The sequence below is a fragment of the Anomaloglossus baeobatrachus genome, chromosome 4, assembly GCF_048569485.1.
Source record: "Anomaloglossus baeobatrachus isolate aAnoBae1 chromosome 4, aAnoBae1.hap1, whole genome shotgun sequence".
In the NCBI taxonomy this organism is placed as follows: Eukaryota; Metazoa; Chordata; class Amphibia; order Anura; family Aromobatidae; genus Anomaloglossus; species Anomaloglossus baeobatrachus.
Genome location: NC_134356.1, coordinates 577,982,540 through 578,002,486, shown reverse-complemented (window position 1 = coordinate 578,002,486; position 19,947 = coordinate 577,982,540). Strand labels below are relative to the sequence as shown.

General features: G+C 49.9%; 1 non-coding gene across 1 annotated transcript; it reads left to right on the top strand.

The window, feature by feature from the left end:
• The first annotated feature begins 19,124 nt into the window (after positions 1-19,124).
• On the top strand, positions 19,125-19,197 carry TRNAK-CUU (transfer RNA lysine (anticodon CUU)). The gene has a single exon. It is a non-coding gene; the product is annotated as a tRNA-Lys (tRNA).
• The last annotated feature ends 750 nt before the right edge of the window (positions 19,198-19,947 follow it).

Here is a 19,947-nt window from a genome sequence, read left to right as displayed (position 1 = left end):
GGGGCTCTGCGAGTTTAACAGTGTTGCCTGGGACATCTCAATTTCGAAACGGTCCTACTGTACCTGGACGATGTGATCGTGTATTCCCAGACGTACGAGGCCCACCTGGAACATCTGGCTGAAGTGTTCGCGTCCCTAGCCAAATATGGGATGAAACTGAAGCCCTCCAAGTGCCACCTACTGAAACCCAGAGTTCAGTACCTCGGACATGTGGTGGGCGCAGAAGGTGTCGCCCCAGATCCCGAAAAGATCACTGCCATTCAGGACTGGCCGAGGCCGACCACGGTGAGAGAGGTGAGACAGTTCCTGGGCCTGGTGGGCTACTATCACCGCTTCATTAAGGGATACACGAAGATGGCCGCCCCTATACAAGACCTCCTCGTGGGACAGACCAAGGGTGGCAGGTCCCCTGGGACTCCGTTTGTGTGGGAGAAGAAGCATGAGGAGTCCTATCATCAGCTGAAGACGGCCTTGACAGAAGAGGAGATCCTGGTGTACCCCGACTACAGCCTCCCGTTCGTCCTCTACACTGACGCCAGCAATGTGGGCTTGGGAGCGGTCCTGTCCCAGGTCCAGGACAGGCGGGAGAAGGTGATCGCCTATGCCAGCAGAAAACTCCGGCCCACGGAAAGGAACCCCGAGAATTACAGCTCCTTCAAGCTTGAGTTCCTAGCCCTGGTGTGAGCCATTACCGAGCGGTTCTGCCATTACCTCGCAGCGGCAAAGTTCACCGCCTATACGGACAATAATCCATTAACCCATCTGGACATGGCCAAGCTGGGCGCATTGGAGCAGCAGTGGGTGGCCAGGCTGGCTAACTATGACTTCACTATCAAGTACCGAGCCGGCCGCAAGAACACCAACGCGGATGCGCTATCCCAGATGCCCCACTTGCCGGATGAGGGGACAGAGGACGATGACCTCGAAGAAATCGAGTTGCCTGCGTTCCACCAGCCACCAGTCAAGAAACTGCATGTCACGCAGCAACAGGTGAGCTTGGACCCACTACCCAGCAGGGATGGCGAGAAGCCCAAGACCAAGCACCTGCTGTCCAGTTGGTCAAGACCATAATTGAACAAGGCTCTGCTGGAATGGACCCTGCTCCTCCCAAGGCCCAACGACTGTGGAAAGAACGAACCCGGCTGCACTTGTCCCAGGGAAAGCTGTATTGGGAACTGATCAACCCGAAGACTCATGAGAAGGTTCGCCAGCTGGTGGTCCCTCAGGCCAATGTGCCCGCAGTTCTACAAGCGTACCATGACGGTGCCGGGCACTTTGGGTGGAAGAAGCTGGAGATGCTGTTGAGAGAGCGGTTCTATTGGAGTGGGATGCGGGAGTCTGTGGAGGCCTGGTGCCGAGAGTGTGGTCCTTGTGCGCTGAGAAGAAGGGATGAAGCCAACCAGAAGGCCCCTCTATGACCAATCATTACCCATCAACCGCTGGAGTTAGTCGCCCTGGACCACGTCAAACTTACCCCTAGCCGAAGTGGGTACACCTACGCCCTGACCATCGTAGACCACTATTCAAGGTTCATGGTGGTTGTCCCAGTCAAAGATCTGACCGGCCACACCGCAGCCAGAGCATTCCAGGCCTACTTTTGCCGACCGCACGGGTACCCGGAGAGGGTGCTTACCGATCAGGGCCCGGCTTTTGAAGCGGAGGTGTTTCAAGAATTCTGCCAGTTATACGGCTGCAAGAAGATTCAAACCCAAGCCCAGACTAATGGCATGTGTGAGAAGATGAACCATCTGGTCCTGGGTCTCCTCAAGACGTTACCGTTAGAAGAGCGAAACCTGTGGCCCGAAAAGCTGCCTGATCTGATAGACATGTACAATAACATTCCCTGTAGCTCTACCAAATGCACACCAGCGTATCTGATGAGAGCCCGACCGGGCCGGTTGCCGGTGGACCTAGAAATGGACTTGGAAGTTCCAGAGACCCTTCCTTCGACTGCTGACTGGGACACCCGGCGGAAAGCGCAGTACTGACAGGTCCAGGAGTACGTGGAAAAGAACCTGTGTCGGACCCGGGAGCAGCAAGACCAGTACTTCAATAAGCAGGCACCAGCTGGTCCCTTTAAGCCTGGGGATGTGATGCTAAAATGGAAAAAGAAGAACCCATAAGCTTGATGACCAGTGGGAAAAGACCCCGTATGTCATACAACCCACAGAATGGGAGAATGATAAGGCCTACCAGATTAGTCGTGACCAGGGGAAGACTTCGGCCACGGTTTCCAGGGACCACCTGAAGAGGTGTCCACCTCCATTGAGGGTGGCAACCGAAGTCCCGGCCCCCAGACCAACCGGGGAGAAAGAAAAAGAGGTGATCCACACAGTTATGGGTGATTTCCCATCGGACTGGCCTACACAGAACGGCGCGGTGATTATTCCGGTAATAATGTTCCCACAACCCGTGGAGGAAAAGGAGACGAAAGTAATCGCCAGTGAACCAGTGCCCAGGGCTGCACCTGTACCTAGTCCCCCTGAGTCTCTGCCTGCCCCACACGATGTACGGGAAGAGGAACTGACTGTCTCCTCTGTCCCCTTGCCCTCCACTGATAGCATTTGGCCCAGAAGGTCCACACGCCCCAACCTAGGTCAACCCCCACTTAGGTACAGGGAAACTACCATCTAGGGGTGTCGTATGTTAATTGTGTAAATATGTGAGTGAATGAAAAATAATCAAACCGAAAAATCATCTGATTACCGTCCAAAAGAAGAAAACCGTCCCCGTTGGGACTGGAGTAGTCTTTGTTCAAGTAATACCCCCCCATACCTACATGAGAAACTGCTCATGAACATGGCTGAGAACTAGCAGGCCACCCACGAACTTGTGGGTTTGTAAATAGTGTTGTGGGATGGAAACTGTTGCCGCCTCTGGAGAGGCTGATTTGGAGGATGGGCCTGGAGGAAAGAGATGGCCCAGGCCCGCCACTACCGTAACCGGTGGTGATCCTCCGGGGGTCAGGGGTCCCCCTTGGACGTGGGGTCCCCTGAAGTGACAGTCGGGTGCGAGTTACCGTACCCGTTCCTGCTCGGGCAGCCTTAACCTGGACTGGGGTCAAGGGGTGCTGCCCACTTCTTAGGGACAGCATCAGGGCTAGGTTGCTTGGGTGGGAGAGCGGAAGACATCCGTCCGTCCGTCATTATTAAAAATGTTTAGATGTGTAACGTTCAAGTGACCTGAAAAGAATGCTTATGTTGATGTTTTATATGTTTACATGTTATTTATATTTTACAGTTTTTGAAAAATAAAACCAGTGATGGACGGGCAGCCCGCGTACGGTCTGCATTTCACCAAGGGGGAATGTGGCGCCCTTGACTAGCCAGGTCGTCACAGGTAACACACACACACCCCCACCACCCTAGGCAGTTACATTAGCCAAACACAAAATCCTTGTTGCCTTCCTCCAGGGTCTGATGTCCACACCAGGTGGGGAGGAGCCAGGCGGTTGGCCCCACCCACCAAGGAGTTCACAGGCCTGGAGGCGGGAAAAGCAGTAAGTTAGAGTTAGAGTTTGGAGCAGATCAGTACAGGAGGTTGAAGTGAGAGGAGAGGACACAAACTGCGAGTGTCTGGGTCGGAGCCCAGGCACTGGCAGCAAGGTTGGCAGACGGTGGTGGCCGTCTGCAGGAGTGGTGGATCAACGCGGAACTGTAGGACCGGGGTCGGGCGGTGGCCCGCCGGTACCGACCAGGGAGCGAAGTGAAGCTAGCACACACAGGCAGGGCCATCGGACCCCGACTAGGCTTGGAGTTGCCGTCAACAGTCAAATCCGAGTGTGACAGGAACCCCAAGGGTTTCCTAACAACCAAAGACCCGTTAGAAGGCAACCGTCCGCACCGTGAGGGTATACAGCCACCGCCAACGGCTAGAGACCCAAGGGCCAGCGCCTGCGGGGAAACGGCTCCTCCGGCATCCATACACCGGGAAGTGGACTACCGTTGGGAACCCATCGTAGTCAAGACAGTACACAAAGGTGCAGGGATAGACCGCTGCCATCACCTGTCCGGGGAGGGACACAGCAGCCGGCTGCGGGACCCATCCATCCAGCCGTTTGGTTTACCGGAGACTTTGTGACTTTCTGTCTGAATGAGTACAACCGTGCCATCCGGCACTGCGCCGCACTGTCCCTGCGACCCTGCACCTCACCAGCCCTGCCTCCCCGTCACACCACTGGGCCCTGGGACCACCGACCCCTACCCACGGAGGGGGAAAACAACATCCCAGCTGCTCCCTAGCATCGCTCCCGGGATCTCCGACAGCAGCAGTGGTGGTGCCCATCTTCACCATGAACCGTGGGTGGCGTCACGGACTAAATCCCCAAAAAACCACCCCCCTTTTAACTCACGGGCGAGGAGCGCCGCTCGAGCCCCCGGATCCGGTTATTAAGTGATAAATTTGGGGGTATTTTTGGTATATTTTTGAGTTTAAAGTAGAAATATAACAAAAAAACAAGTAATACTGATAAGTCTAATGACATTTTTTATTTTAAAATATTAAAATGAGGTATATAATACAAACAAAACAGACACAGAAAAGATACAGACGTAGTACCTACATGAGTTGATAATTTTACATAGTTATCTAATCTATTCTAGAGCTTTTGTTAAAGTAGTTTTTGAAACGTCAGAATTAGTGATGAGCGAGTACTAAAAAGCTTGGGTGCTCGAAGCTCGGGCCGAGCATCCCAAGATACTCGTGTACTCGGGCCGAGCAACGAGCCCAATGTTTCCTATGGGAGACCCGAGTATTTTTGTGAAATGACCCCCCGGCAGCATGGAGAAACCCTAAAAATGTCACAAAAGTCTCAGAAGAGTGCTCAAATGACATGGCAACAGCATGGGGAAGACCCCTTGAAGCATTTATCACTCAAAAGTCACAGCTGTGAACAATTTTGTCCGCGTTTCACGCCATTTTTACGGACTCACCAGAAAACCTTCCAAAATGACCCCAAAATGATTTTTCATGGCAGAAATGTTAAGGGCACATACCCAATAGTGAGATAGAGCTGGTGTATGTTACTTTTTGAGATTAATACATGAAAGATTTTACGTGAAAACATTGTGTGGCACTCCGATGTCCCTGAGAAGAGACGTACATGAAGGCCTCTTGAGTCTAATGTGCCCATTTTGAGGAAGTGAGTCTTTGTAGTATTTTCCTTTGCCAGGGCAGTCCAAAATTGTGAGGTTCACCAATGCCCCTGCATAGAGACGTGCATGAGGGCCTGTAAACCTGAAGTGCCCATTGTAAGGAAGTGGGTGTATTATAGTATAGCCCTTTGGCAGGGCAGCCAAAAATTGAGAGGCTCCACATTGTCCCTGGATAGAGACGTGCATGAGGGCCTGTAAACTTGAAGTGCCCATTGTAAGGAAGTGGGTCTATTGTAGTATAGCCCTTTGGCAGGGCAGGCAAAAATTGAGAGGCTCCACATTGTCCCTGGATAGAGACGTGCATGAGGGCCTGTAAACTTGAAGTGCCCATTGTAAGGAAGTGGGTCTATTGTAGTATAGCCCTTTGGCAGGGCAGCCAAAAATTGGGAGGCTCCACGTTGTCCCTGGGTAGAGACGTGCATGAGGGCCTGTAAACTTGAAGTGCCCATTGTAAGGAAGTGGGTCTATTGTAGTATAGCCCTTTGGCAGGGCAGGCAAAAATTGGGAGGCTCCACGTTGTCCCTGGATAGAGACGTGCATGAGGGCCTGGAAACCTGAAGTGCCCATTGTAAGGAAGTGGGTCTATTGTAGTATAGCCCTTTGGCAGGGCAGCCAAAAATTGGGAGGCTCCACGTTGTCCCTGGATAGAGACGTGCATGAGGGCCTGGAAACCTGAAGTGCCCATTGTAAGGAAGTGGGTCTATTGTAGTATAGCCCTTTGGCAGGGCAGCCAAAAATTGGGAGGCTCCACGTTGTCCCTGGATAGAAACGTGCATGAGGGCCTGGAAACCTGAAGTGCCCATTGTAAGGAAGTGGGTCTATTGTAGTATAGCCCTTAGGCAGGGCAGCCAAAAATTGGGAGGCTCCACGTTGTCCCTGGATAGAGACGTGCATGAGGGCCTGTAAACCTGAAGTGCCCATTGGAAGGAAGTGGGTCTATTGTAGTATAGCCCTTAGGCAGGGCAGCCAAAAATTGGGAGGCTCCACGTTGTCCCTGGATAGAGACGTGCATGAGGGCCTGTAAACCTGAAGTGCCCATTGGAAGGAAGTGGGTCTATTGTAGTATAGCCCTTTGGCAGGGCAGCCAAAAATTGGGAGGCTCCACGTTGTCCCTGGATAGAGACGTGCATGAGGGCCTGTAAACCTGAAGTGCCCATTGTAAGGAAGTGGGTCTATTGTAGTATAGCCCTTAGGCAGGGCAGCCAAAAATTGGGAGGCTCCACGTTGTCCCTGGATAGAGACCTGTTAGGTTCTTAGTGCCTCCGTGCTTGCATTTAAAAACCGCACGTGTGTGCCTGTTGGTGGCAGCTTTCCGCTGCACTTGTGTGCATTTTGCAAAAACTTGGATATAACGCACAAGTCTAGTGAATACACATCAGCACAGCATTGCAAAATGCGCAAGGGCGTTGTCAACGAACAAGGAAGTGGACGTGATGGTGGTGCAGGCAGAGACTGAGGTCGTGTGCAAGCTCTAATTTCGCCACAACAAAGGGCCACATCTACTCGCTCGCACGTCCTGTCCCAAATTCTTGGGGACCGCAGCAGTACACCGCTCTTGAACCAAGACCAGTGTCAACAGGTTGTTAGTTGGATAGCGGATAATGCTTCCAGTCAGATTGGCACCACCACAAACACTCTGTCTTCCACACGGTCAAGTGTCAGTAGCCGTGATACTGCACCGCACATTTTGGAACCTGATCCTCCTTCCTACCACCAGGCCGAGTACACGTCCACGGACATTACTGATCCCACACTTGGACACTCGGAAGAGCTGTTCGTTCACGTTTCCATTCACACATTCTGGCCTCTCGCCAGCTCCTGTTGAAGTGGGTCATGAGGAGATCGTATGTACAGATGCCCAAATATTTCAGCAGCCATTTTCTCACGAAGTTGGCAACGTGTCTCAACAAGGGGTGGACGATGATGAGACCCAATTGTCAGGAAGTCAGGAGGAGCAGGGTGCGGAAGACGAAGACGACGTGGTGGCTGATCCAGTAACTGACCCAACCTGGCAGGAGGATATGCAGAGCGAGGACAGCAGTGCACAGGGGGAGGGAGGCGTAGCATCCCAACAGGCAGTAAGAAGCAGGGTGGTGGCCGCAGGCAGACGTCAGGCAACTGTTCCCCGGAACAACACAACACAAGGTGCCTGTACAAATGTTAGGTCTTCCCGAGTCTGGCAGTTTTTTAAGTTGGCTCCAGATGATTCTAAAAAGGCCATTTGCAACACCTGCCGTGCCAGAATCAGCAGGGGTACCAAAACTAGCAGCCTGACCACCACCAGAATGATCAGGCACATGTCAGCCAAGCACCCGACTTTGTGGGATGTACAACAGAGTCGAGGAGCAGTGCTTGCTGATGTCACTGCTACATCTTCGCTTGTTGTGCATGCGAGCCAATCCCCTGTCCATGCTGCCCGCGAACAAGCCTCCTCCGGCCCTGCACCTCTGCGTTGCCCACGCAGAAATAACACCATCATCAAGCACGTCCTTGTCCCAGCGCAGCGTTCAGTTATCCATTCAGCAAACCTTTGAACGCAGGCGCAAATACACTGACAACGCCCCACATGCCACACTTCTAAATGCTAACATTTCGCGACTGCTTGCGCTGGAAATGTTGCCTTTTAGGCTGGTTGAGACAGAAGCATTCCGCGACCTGATGGTGGCAGCTGTCCCACGTTACTCGGTCCCCAGCCGCCACTATTTCTCCCGGTGTGCCGTCCCCGCATTGCATAACCACGTGTCACAAAACATCACACGTGCCCTGAACAACGCTGTTTCACCCAAAGTCCACCTAACCACAGGCACGTGGACAAGTTCATGTGGGCAAGGCCGCTACATCTCGTTGACGTCACACTGGGTTAATATTGTGGAAGCTGGGACCCAGTCTGAGCGAGGGACGTAACACGTCCTTCCCACACCAAGGTTTGCAGGCCCTACCTCAGTCAGTGTTTCACCCACACTCTACAGCTCCGGAATGTCATGCTCCTCAGCCTCCTCCTCCTCCTGCGCATCCTCATCCACTTTACCCTCCACACCAGTCCCAAGCTGGAATTGTCGCGGGCGGAGGAGGGGACGCTGCGCTCTCCCACTGCTCGGGTCCGGCTGCCGCTGCTCTACGGCTGCTGCTGCTCGGTGGCTCGAGCGATGGCCGGATCCCGGAGGCTCGAGCGGCGCTCCTCGCCCGTGAGTGAAAAGGGGTGGTTTGGGTTTTGGGGATATTGTCCGTGACGCCACCCACGGTTGCGGTGATTGTGTGGACACCACCGCTGCTCTGGACGGGTATCCCGGGAGCCTGTGACAGGGAGCAGCTTTGTTGTTATTTCTCCCCTCCGTGGGTAGGGGGGTTGGTTGTCCCGGAGCCTGGTGATGGGGTAGAGATGGATGACAGGCGAGTAGCGGGGCCTGATGAGGTGCAGGGTCGCAGGGGCAGCGCTGTGCCGCACGGCACAGAGGTACTCACTCAGCCCAATGATGATGACACAGTTCACGGTAAAACAAGTGGCTGGATGGACGGGTCCCTCGGACGGCTGCGGTTGTTCCTCCCTGCAGGTTAGTGATGACTGTCTCTCCCTGCACCTAAGTTCAGTGTTGGTAGTGATGGTTTCCCACCGGTAACCCGCTCCCCGACCTGGATATGGGCCGGAGGAGACCCTTTTGCCCACAGGCGCTGGCCCTGGGAGACGGTTGCCCTTGGCGGTGGCGGTGTCTCCCCTTCACGGTTGGACGGTTGCCTTCTATCGTGACTTGGCTGTTTGGAAACCCTGAGGTCCCCTTCACTAACGGATTTGGCAAATTCACGGCGACACCAAGCCTTGCCGGGATCCGAAAGGCCCCTGCCAATGGTGCTGTCTTCTCTTTGTATACCGGTCCGGTACGGCCGGGTCACCACCCGTCCACGGTCCTTATGGCAGACTCCAATCGGCCTCCACTGCAGACGGTCACCACATCCTGCCAACCTTGCTGTCCTGTCCGGGCCACACACCCGGACCAACTTCAGGCTCTTTGCTGTCACTTTTCTCCTCTCTACTACTTTCCTCCTTCCACTTCCTTAGCTTAACTCTCACTGCCTGTGTTTTCCCTCCTCCTTGGTGAGTGGAGACCAACCGCCTGGCTCCACCCCCTGGTGTGGACAACAGCCCCTGGGGAAGGCAACAAGGATTTTGTGTTTTGACTATGATATGCCTGCAGGGAGTGTGGGGTGTGTAAGTGTTGTGCTCTGTGGCCCCTGGCTTGTCCAGGGCGACACAGAAGCACTGCAGCACTGCCTCGGTGAAGCGGCAACAGGCTGTGCTGAAGCTAATCTGCATAGGTGACAAACCCCACAATGCAGAAGAGGTGTGTACAGCTCTGAAACAGCAGGCAGATCACTGGCTCACACCTCTGAACCTAAAGCCAGGAAAGGTTGTGTGTGACAATGGCCGGAACCTGGTGGCGGCTTTGAGGCGAGGCCAGCTGACACATGTTCCATGCGTGGCCCATGTGCTCAACCTCGTGGTTCAGCGGTTTCTAAAGTCATACCCAGAGCTGTCTGATCTGCTGGTAAAAGTTCGCCGCCTGTCTGTACATTTTCGAAAGTCACCTACTGCTTCAGCCGGCCTTGCCGGCTTTCAGCGCCTTTTGCATCTTCCGGCTCACAGACTGGTGTGTGATGTCCCCACGCGTTGGAATTCAACTCTGCACATGTTGGTCAGGATATGTGAGCAGAAGAGGGCAGTTGTTGAGTACCTGCATCACCTAAGCCGTAGGGAAATGGGTCAAACTCCACACATAACACCTGAGGAGTGGAGATGGATGTCCGACCTATGTACCATCCGCCAAAACTTTGAGGACTCCACCAAGATGGTGAGCGGCGATGACGACATTATTAGCGTCACCATACCGCTTCTCTGCCTTCTAAAATGGTCTCTGCTCAAAAAACAACCATGATGCATTTCAGGCGGAGCGCGATGAGTTTGAGCAAGAAACAGTAGTGGGTGTGGGTGATAACACACAGCCCAGCCTCGTCTCATCACAACGTGCAGTGGAGGACTATGACGAGGAGGAGGATGAAGACATGGAGCAACTCTCTGGCCAAATTGAGGATATGACATGCAGTCATATCCTCGGTTCAGCGTGGCTGGCCAGAGGACAGGGTAGATGAGGAGGAGGAGGAGGAGGAGGAGGAGGAGGAGGAGGAGGAGGACAGCATGTTCAGTCATCGTGTTGGTCAGGATACTGAAGTGATGGCTGTTAAGAGTCTGGCACACATGGCTGACTTTATGGTAAGCTGCCTGTCTCGTGACCCTCGCGTTAAGAACATCTTTGCCGACAATCATTACTGGTTGGTAACACTGTTACACCCACGCTACAAGGAGAACTTTATGTCTCTTATTCCCGAGGCGAAGAGGTCAGGCAAAATGCAGAAGTTCCAGAAGGCCATAGTCACGGAAGTAGGCAAAGCATTCCCCTCACAAAACGCTAGCGGCATAGGTCAGGAATCAGTGGACAACCAAGGCGTACAACCGAGAGGGGCACAAGTCCAATACGCCAGAGGTAGGGGAACAGTCTTTAAGATGTGGGACAGTTTTCTCAGGCCCTCACATACCACAGCCCCTGAGGTGCGGGGTAGTGCCACAAAAATTCCTAAGTTTGTCCAGATGCTCAAGGAGTACCTTGCAGATCAAACAACTGTACTCCGACATTCCTCTGTGCCTTACAATTAATGGGTATCCAAGCTGGACACGTGGCATGAATTGGCTCTCTACGCCTTCGAAGTCCTGGCATGCCCTGCCGCTAGCGTTTTGTCAGAGCGTGTTTTTAGTGCCGCAGGTGGAATCATTACAGATAAACGCACCTGCCTGTCAACTGTAAATGTTGACAGGCTGACTCTGATCAAGATGAACAAGGGTTGGATTGGGCCAGACTTCACCACACCACCAGCAAATGAGAGCGGAATTTAAAGTTTGCCATGTACCTACACTCACCCATGGGTACACACTTCTGGACTTTGGCTAATCGCTGGACTGCTCCTCCTTCTCCTCATGCGCCATCATGATGACCGTTACAATAGTTAGGCCGTTGTTTCAGGTATACCCCCAGTGGTAAATTTTTTCGACCATTCTTTCAGAATGGACATTACAACGACAGGCGACCCGCTCCTTTGCAATGGGAACAATGTTTTGAGGCCCTTATGCACATCTCTATCCAGGGACAATGTGGAGCCTGACGCTGCCACCGACTGCAACACACACGTGCGGTTTTTAAATGCAAGCACGGACGCAATAAGAACCTAACAGGTTTTTAGGAGCGACAATTACTGAGAAGTCTGACACTATCAGCCACTGCTGACTGACATGTATTATTCACTAGACTTGTGCGTTATATAATAGTTTGTGCAAAACGTGCACCTGTACGCTGCCACCGACAGACACACACGTGCTGTTTTTAAATGCAAGCACGGACGCAATAAGAACCTAACTGGTTTTTAGGAGCGACAATTACTGAGAAGTCTGACACTATCAGCCACAGCTGACTGACGTGTATTATACACTAGACTTGTGCGTTATATAATAGTTTGTGCAAAACGTGCACCTGTACGCTGCCACCGACAGACACACACGTGCTGTTTTTAAATGCAAGCACGGACGCAATAAGAACCTAACTGGTTTTTAGGAGCGACAATTACTGAGAAGTCTGACACTATCAGCCACTGCTGACTGACGTGTATTATACACTAGACTTGTGCGTTATATAATAGTTTGTGCAAAACGTGCACCTGTACGCTGCCACCGACAGACACACACGTGCTGTTTTTAAATGCAAGCACGGACGCAATAAGAACCTAACTGGTTTTTAGGAGCGACAATTACTGAGAAGTCTGACACTATCAGCCACTGCTGACTGACGTGTATTATACACTAGACTTGTGCGTTATATAATAGTTTGTGCAAAACGTGCACCTGTACGCTGCCACCGACAGACACACACGTGCTGTTTTTAAATGCAAGCACGGACGCAATAAGAACCTAACTGGTTTTTAGGAGCGACAATTACTGAGAAGTCTGACACTATCAGCCACTGCTGACTGACGTGTATTATACACTAGACTTGTGCATTATATAATAGTTTGTGCAAAACGTGCACCTGTACGCTGCCACCGACAGACACACACGTGCTGTTTTTAAATGCAAGCACGGACGCAATAAGAACCTAACTGGTTTTTAGGAGCGACAATTACTGAGAAGTCTGACACTATCAGCCACTGCTGACTGACGTGTATTATACACTAGACTTGTGCGTTATATAATAGTTTGTGCAAAACGTGCACCTGTACGCTGCCACCGACAGACACACACGTGCTGTTTTTAAATGCAAGCACGGACGCAATAAGAACCTAACTGGTTTTTAGGAGCGACAATTACTGAGAAGTCTGACACTATCAGCCACTGCTGACTGACGTGTATTATACACTAGACTTGTGCGTTATATAATAGTTTGTGCAAAACGTGCACCTGTACGCTGCCACCGACAGACACACACGTGCTGTTTTTAAATGCAAGCACGGACGCAATAAGAACCTAACTGGTTTTTAGGAGCGACAATTACTGAGAAGTCTGACACTATCAGCCACTGCTGACTGACGTGTATTATACACTAGGCTTGTGCGTTATATAATAGTTTGTGCAAAACGTGCACCTGTACGCTGCCACCGACAGACACACACGTGCTGTTTTTAAATGCAAGCACGGACGCAATAAGAACCTAACTGGTTTTTAGGAGCGACAATTACTGAGAAGTCTGACACTATCTGGACTGTTTTAGACTGTGTACACCAGCCCCAGATATGATGAAGGCTGGTATACGGTCACCACTAGGAATGGCTATATACCCTGCCTGCCTGCCTGCCTGTATACTGCTACAATAGTCCTGACAAGGACTCTTCTGGTCACTAGCCTGTATTCCGACCTGGCTATACCCTGCCTGTATATAGCAACAATAGTCCTGAGAAGGACTCTGCTACTGTACTCCGACCTGGCTATACCCTGCCTGCCTGTATACAACTATAATAGTCCTGAGAAGGACTTCTGGTCACACTGTTTGCAGCCCTGCTCCGGAACTAACTATAAAGGGCCGCAAAGCTTTCCCTGAATCAGCGACACTCTCCCTGCACTGACTGTCTGGATAGCTGTGAGCAGAGCACAGCGCGCCGGCCGGTATAAAGGCTCGGTCACGCTGTGCAGGCCGGCCAATCACTGCAATTCCACAACTAACAGGGCTGTGGCATTGCAGTGGTCTGCCAGCCAATCCCTGCATGAGGGCTGGCTCTCAAAAGAGCGCCAACATGCAGGGATGAAGACCACGAGTACAGCACGAGTATCGCGAGATTACTCGGTCCCCGCCGAGCAGCCCGAGTACAGCGATACTCGTGCGAGTACCGAGTAGTTACAAGCATGCTCGCTCATCACTAGTAATTAGTGATGAGCGAGTACTAAAAAGCTCGAATGCTCGAAGCTCGGGCCGAGCATCCCAAGATACTCGTGTACTCGGGCCGAGCAACGAGCCCAATGTTATCCCATGGGAGACTCGAGTATTTTTGTGAAATTGATAAGGCCGTAATTTAGGTTGATGCAATCTAATCATGCATCCCTCTTAAACTGTCTGCAGTCCAAATTATGAGTCACTCGTGGTAGCATGCATAACCACAATCTTTCACACACACACCAGAGACGTGCTCAGATATGAATAGAAAGTAAGACTGATTTATTTCCGGAAGTTGTACAAATATATATAACCTTTTTGGCTAGGTGCCAAGAATACGTAACACGTCTCCTATTGGATAAAGTAGAACAGCTTATTCTGTGATATACAATTTACTGTAATGTGCTTGGTTCCTCATTTATATTAAGCAATGTCAGCATGATTCACTGGTCACAAGAATAGCCCAGACTGTCTGTCTGAGTCTTATGCCAAGAGATATGTGGGGTACAGTTCAAACAACATCTTAAATCTTGTTCTTTATGGATATCTCCATGTAACTCCTATATACTCATAATAATGATAATCTTGTCCATAACAGCCCCCCCTTTGGAGATAGCCAAAAAGTCTTTCCTTACTTTTCCCGAGTCTATTGATCTGTCCTAATGCCGATGGTTACCTCACTCACATACGAGATACCCCATCCCTTGTGGATGAACCTTCCCACCCAACAGACTATGCATAGGAAGCCAGATCCTGATCGTATTCTCTAGACTGTCCTCATGGCTATGTTCCGCTGGCCCACGTTATTCAGGAAGGGGGAACGTGGCAGTAGTCCTTTAATTGGCTAATATTTATCAGGGTTGGGTTCACTCAGAGTCTCATGCTCCTCAGTCCTCAGGCGGTAATGGTGGGACATCAAAGGTGGGATGTAGAGTCGTCTTCCAGTCCACATGCTTAGATATCATCATCCTGGCACAAAGTATCGGGTAGAAGAGGGAAGACAGCCATCTCCTGGTCTCAGGCAGGTCCGACATCTCTTTGTAGTGGAATGCATGGATCTTCGTCCGAAAGAAAAGAGTGAGAGAAGAGAGAGAGAAAGAGAGAGAGAAAGATTGAGAAGAGAGGGAGAGAGAGAGAGGAAAAGAGAAAAGAGAGAGGAAAAGAGAGAGGAAAAGAGGAGAGAGAAAAAGAAAAGAGAGAGAAATCTAGATCTGGTTGGATCTGGAGGAGAAAACTCAAAAACGTGTATTAGGCACATGTTTAAACAAACAACAAGCTTAGTTGAAGTATCTGGGGGTACTTCTAAACAGGATTTCATAGGGTCTCAACCTAGTGATCCCTGCTGGGGTGTGTCTGACACTGAACAAAGCAAGCGAAGACTCTCATGCCCTTGCCTTCTACACTGCCCCATCCTCCCAACCTTCCCTCTATTCTGTGGCTGGTATGGGGTGTGTAGAGTCAGTTCTGTGTCTAAGGCCTGCCATATCTCTTTGTCTGGCAGTGAAAGCAGGTCACTAGCCACTTTCTATGGTCTCCGGGAGCCCACAGCCGCACCCTATCTCAGTCCTCTTCTTCTTCTGGGACTTGCTCTTGTAGGGTCAGGACAACGTTTTCTCAAGACTTTCCATCCTTCCTTTCTTCTTCACATCTGGGTCATTCGAAAAGCACAGATTGACTGACTGTTTCTCTCGTAAGTGGTCTTGGGGCTTCTTTGGATGTTCTGTCAGTGAGGGCACTTCTTACTGCTTCCCTTGACTCCTCCAATGTAGGCCTCAACCCTGCTCACCGCGACTCTGTCTGGCAATAGCAAAGCTTCCATCCGTTCTTCTATGGCCTCATGGCGGCGTACAGTTCCATTGGCAGTGATCAAGTCTCTTGTCCTCCACAGAGTAGATGCTGGCTGCCATCTTGCAGGCTTCAGCGAGAGCACATACATCTGCTTCTTCACAGACAGGCATGCGGGTAGCGACTGCTCTATCAGCACAGCGTCTTCTGCCACCAGCACCATACCCATGTGGAACCGTCTTCTTGATGCACATCTTGATCCATCCGCAAAGGTGTTAAGTCAGGGTCCAAAGGTGTATCTGTCACGGTATCGAATCCAGAGTTTCAGCTATGCCAGAGTCGACTACCTCTTCCACCAAGGTGTCAGAGGTGGGACACTCCCCCCTTGGAAGAGGGAGAAGTTCAGCAGGATTAAGGACCCCACACCGAGAGATGGTGACTTTGTCAGGGAGCAGTGATGTCATACGGGCACTGATCTTCAACTGGTGCTTTAGGTAGGTGTTCAATCTGGCTGAGTAGTGTTCAAAGGGCTGCTGTCTTCCTCCATGGCCAACATGTAGAATGACTTCTGGGCTGGAGATAACGTGATGATACTCTTCAGGTGACTGACTGTAACTCAGGTGACTGTGACTGTAACTCAGATGACTGACTGTAACTCAGGTGTTACCAGCTGTAGTTGTTTGCATATGGGCTCTCGGAGACCTGATACAAAGGACTATACCCAGGTTTGTAAGAAAGAGCAATGGGTGTAACTTTGGGGTCAGGAGAACACTGAAATTCTAAAAACTAAAATCCCCTAAAATCCCGGGGAAAGAGAAAAGAGCACAAGAGGGTTTGGAAACTACCAAGCAGCACCCCCTAACTACATCTACACAACTAGGAAAAAGCAGTGGAGCGTATCTACTCTACCTCTCCTGTGCTGACCCTGTAACTCGGGGCCCTGCACTCTCCCTCATCCCGACGGTAGACCTGATGGTGGTCAGGGTCGAGCCTCCAGCGTATCCCTCTCTCCTGTCAGACCCTGTAAACTAAGACACAAAGGATTACTGGGTGCTGCCAACGAAAAACTCTAATATATGTCAACTCCTGATGATCAATGTCCCCTTGGGACCACATGAACCTCCACCCTCTCTATCAGGGAACTGAGATTGTGCAAGATATCAGGCAGGATAACATACAAGTGAGAATATCTCAAACCAGGCTAAGCAGCAACTGCCATAGGCAGAAAAATATTCACTGTCCACCAGGACTAATAGTGAGCAGTCTATATGGTCTACTAAATTGTATAAAACGGAGTGTGTGTTTCAGGTCCCTATATCCCCCCTCTGCAGTCCCTGCTTCATCAGCAATAAACAGAGCAGTGGCTGTAGCTGCTAAAACAAAAATAGGGAACTGGGTGTCGGCTGGACTAAAATGGCGTCTAAAGATGAACTATGTAGTGTCTGAGTTAAAACATCCACTAAAGATAATTACCGATAAGAAACAGCCGCTAAAAGAGGAAGTAGGTGTTGGCCAAAAATGGCGTCTGACGAGTCCTGGGAGGGAGTGACATGTATTGTGACATCTACACTCAGGAGGTATTCAATCTGTCACTGGGAATATGGATTATATAGGAACCCCTGGGCTGACCCTGTAACTAGGGACCCTGTAGTCGCCCTCTTCTCGACGGTAGACCTGATGGTGGTCAGGGCCGAGCCTCCAGCGTATCCCTATCTCCTGTCAGACCCTGATAACTATCCCCATACCATACCCCACCCAGGGCTGAGTGACAGAAAGAAATCTACATTCAGAACAGGAAATAATGGGGTGGGCTTACGTGGACACAAGTCCACCCTATATATCAGCTTATATTTCTTATTTTCACAGACAGGTAAAATACACATAGTGCAGTTGCTAGATTCAGAATTACTCATCAATTCACATCTAGAATTCTCCATTTCAACATATGTGTGTCATTTACAACTAAACTTCACCGAATTTCATTCACAGGACTGAAATGGAAACTAACACTTCCCTGTTTTTTTATTTTCTTTCTTTTCAACTCTCCTACGGTGTTTCACACCAAAAACTGCGTACATTATACATAAAACATCTTCCAGTGTCACTTGGGTGATAAGGTACATACACCCTCACTGCAAACCGGGCTCCATTACTGGCCAGAAAGAATCCCCAGCTTTAATCTGGGTGAAAACATCCTTCAGGGAAAACTATATATGAGATATTATGTCAGAGAGAGAATTCACGATATACATACACCTCCATGAGAACGGTCTATCGAATACTCAATAATTCCGATTAAGACCAAAGTTTAGGGGTCTTCCCCAATGTATTCAATTCTAGGTAAGAATACATTGACATCCACTAAAACAAGACCAGTGAGTACGCATACAACGTTCAACTCACTGCTTAGCAGGAAAACCGTACCAGGTAACAGTCTAACAGTCAGGGCTCTTTCACCCACTTTTTCCTTAACACTGCACCTGTACATCAGGTCCAAGGTATCAAACATCAATTATTGATGACACGTCACTCATAGGTGTAGATATCTCAGTGTTCCTTCACAAGGACTGCAGCCTCTTGAGGCTTCCATGTCACATATTTAGGGCGTTCTTGTCTGGGACTATCGGAATAATGGTGCGATGCCATGTGTGGCCTGACGTCCTCAAATAAGGACAGCACCTGTGGTTTACCTCTACTAGGGACAGTGTTGGTGGTGGGGTGGATCATTGTTAAATTATTGTCATCTTCCTGCCCCCCCTCGGTGGCTTCTGTTGCCCCAGCAACAAATAGGCCAGTGGCCTTGGGACTGAAGATGGCTGGAAAAGGGAACTAGGTGCGGCCCAACCTGAAATGACGTCTGGGCAGGCTAGGGAGGGCGTTTGGTGGGCAGGGGGACAAACTACACAAGTCCAACCCTCTGGGGACGACTTATAAGGAGGGGGGCGTTGTTTCCTAATGGGCTTGGCCACTTCCTGAGATGCCATTTTCTGATCTGGTGCAATATGCAATATAGAAATATCTTTTAACATCTTTTGACGTTCTATACCATGCCTCAGCATCCATAAGGAGATCTTTATCTTTCAAGATCCCTCGCTTGTTTAACAAAACATCTTTCCATTCCTTCTCGTTCGCTTACTAATTCTTCTGCCGTTAACTTGACAGGTGTGGACTGATTAGACCCCATGCTTCAAGGGTATACAACCCAAAACTAACACGTCAATCTGGATGTCTGCTATGCCGTAATCCACTTCCTCTTCTGGACCATAGACTATACACATCCACAGAATACACAAACGGGCTGTCCTACCAGGAAGTGTCACGTGGGTGATAGATACTAAATTCACCCTCACTATCTCTTACTTCATGTACTAGTAACCTCTGTTCACACTATATACACCTTCTTTGAACAAATCCGTCCAGAACATCAATACTCAATGATTAAGCCTGACATCAAGGGTTTTCCCCAGTATATTCAATTCCTAGGTAAGAATACACTGACATCCAGATTGACGTGTTAGTTTTGGGTTGTATACCCTTGAAGCATGGGGTCTAATCAGTCCACACCTGTCAAGTTAACGGCAGAAGAATTAGTAAGCGAACGAGAAGGAATGGAAAGATGTTTTGTTAAACAAGCGAGGGATCTTGAAAGATAAAGATCTCCTTATGGATGCTGAGGCATGGTATAGAACGTCAAAAGATGTTAAAAGATATTTCTATATTGCATATTGCCCGGCTAGCTCAGTCGGTAGAGCATGAGACTCTTAATCTCAGGGTCGTGGGTTCGGGCCCCACGTTGGGCGCCAAATGATAAGGCCGTAATTTAGGTTGATGCAATCTAATCATGCATCCCTCTTAAACTGTCTGCAGTCCAAATTATGAGTCACTCGTGGTAGCATGCATAACCACAATCTTTCACACACACACCAGAGACGTGCTCAGATATGAATAGAAAGTAAGACTGATTTATTTCCGGAAGTTGTACAAATATATATAACCTTATTGGCTAGGTGCCAAGAATACGTAACACGTCTCCTATTGGATAAAGTAGAACAGCTTATTCTGTGATATACAATTTACTGTAATGTGCTTGGTTCCTCATTTATATTAAGCAATGTCAGCATGATTCACTGGTCACAAGAATAGCCCAGACTGTCTGTCTGAGTCTTATGCCAAGAGATATGTGGGGTACAGTTCAAACAACATCTTAAATCTTGTTCTTTATGGATATCTCCATGTAACTCCTATATACTCATAATAATGATAATCTTGTCCATAACAAAATGACCCCCCGGCAGCATGGATAAACCCTAAAAATGTCACAAAAGTCTCAGAAGAGTGCTCAAATGACATGGCAACAGCATGAGGAAGACCCCTTGAAGCATTTATCACTCAAAAGTCACAGCTGTGAACAATTTTGTCCGCGTTTCACGCCATTTTTACGGACTCACCAGAAAACCTTCCAAAATGACCCCAAAATGATTTTTCATGGCAGAAATGTTAGGGGCACATACCCAATAGTGAGATAGAGCTGGTGTATGTTACTTTTTGAG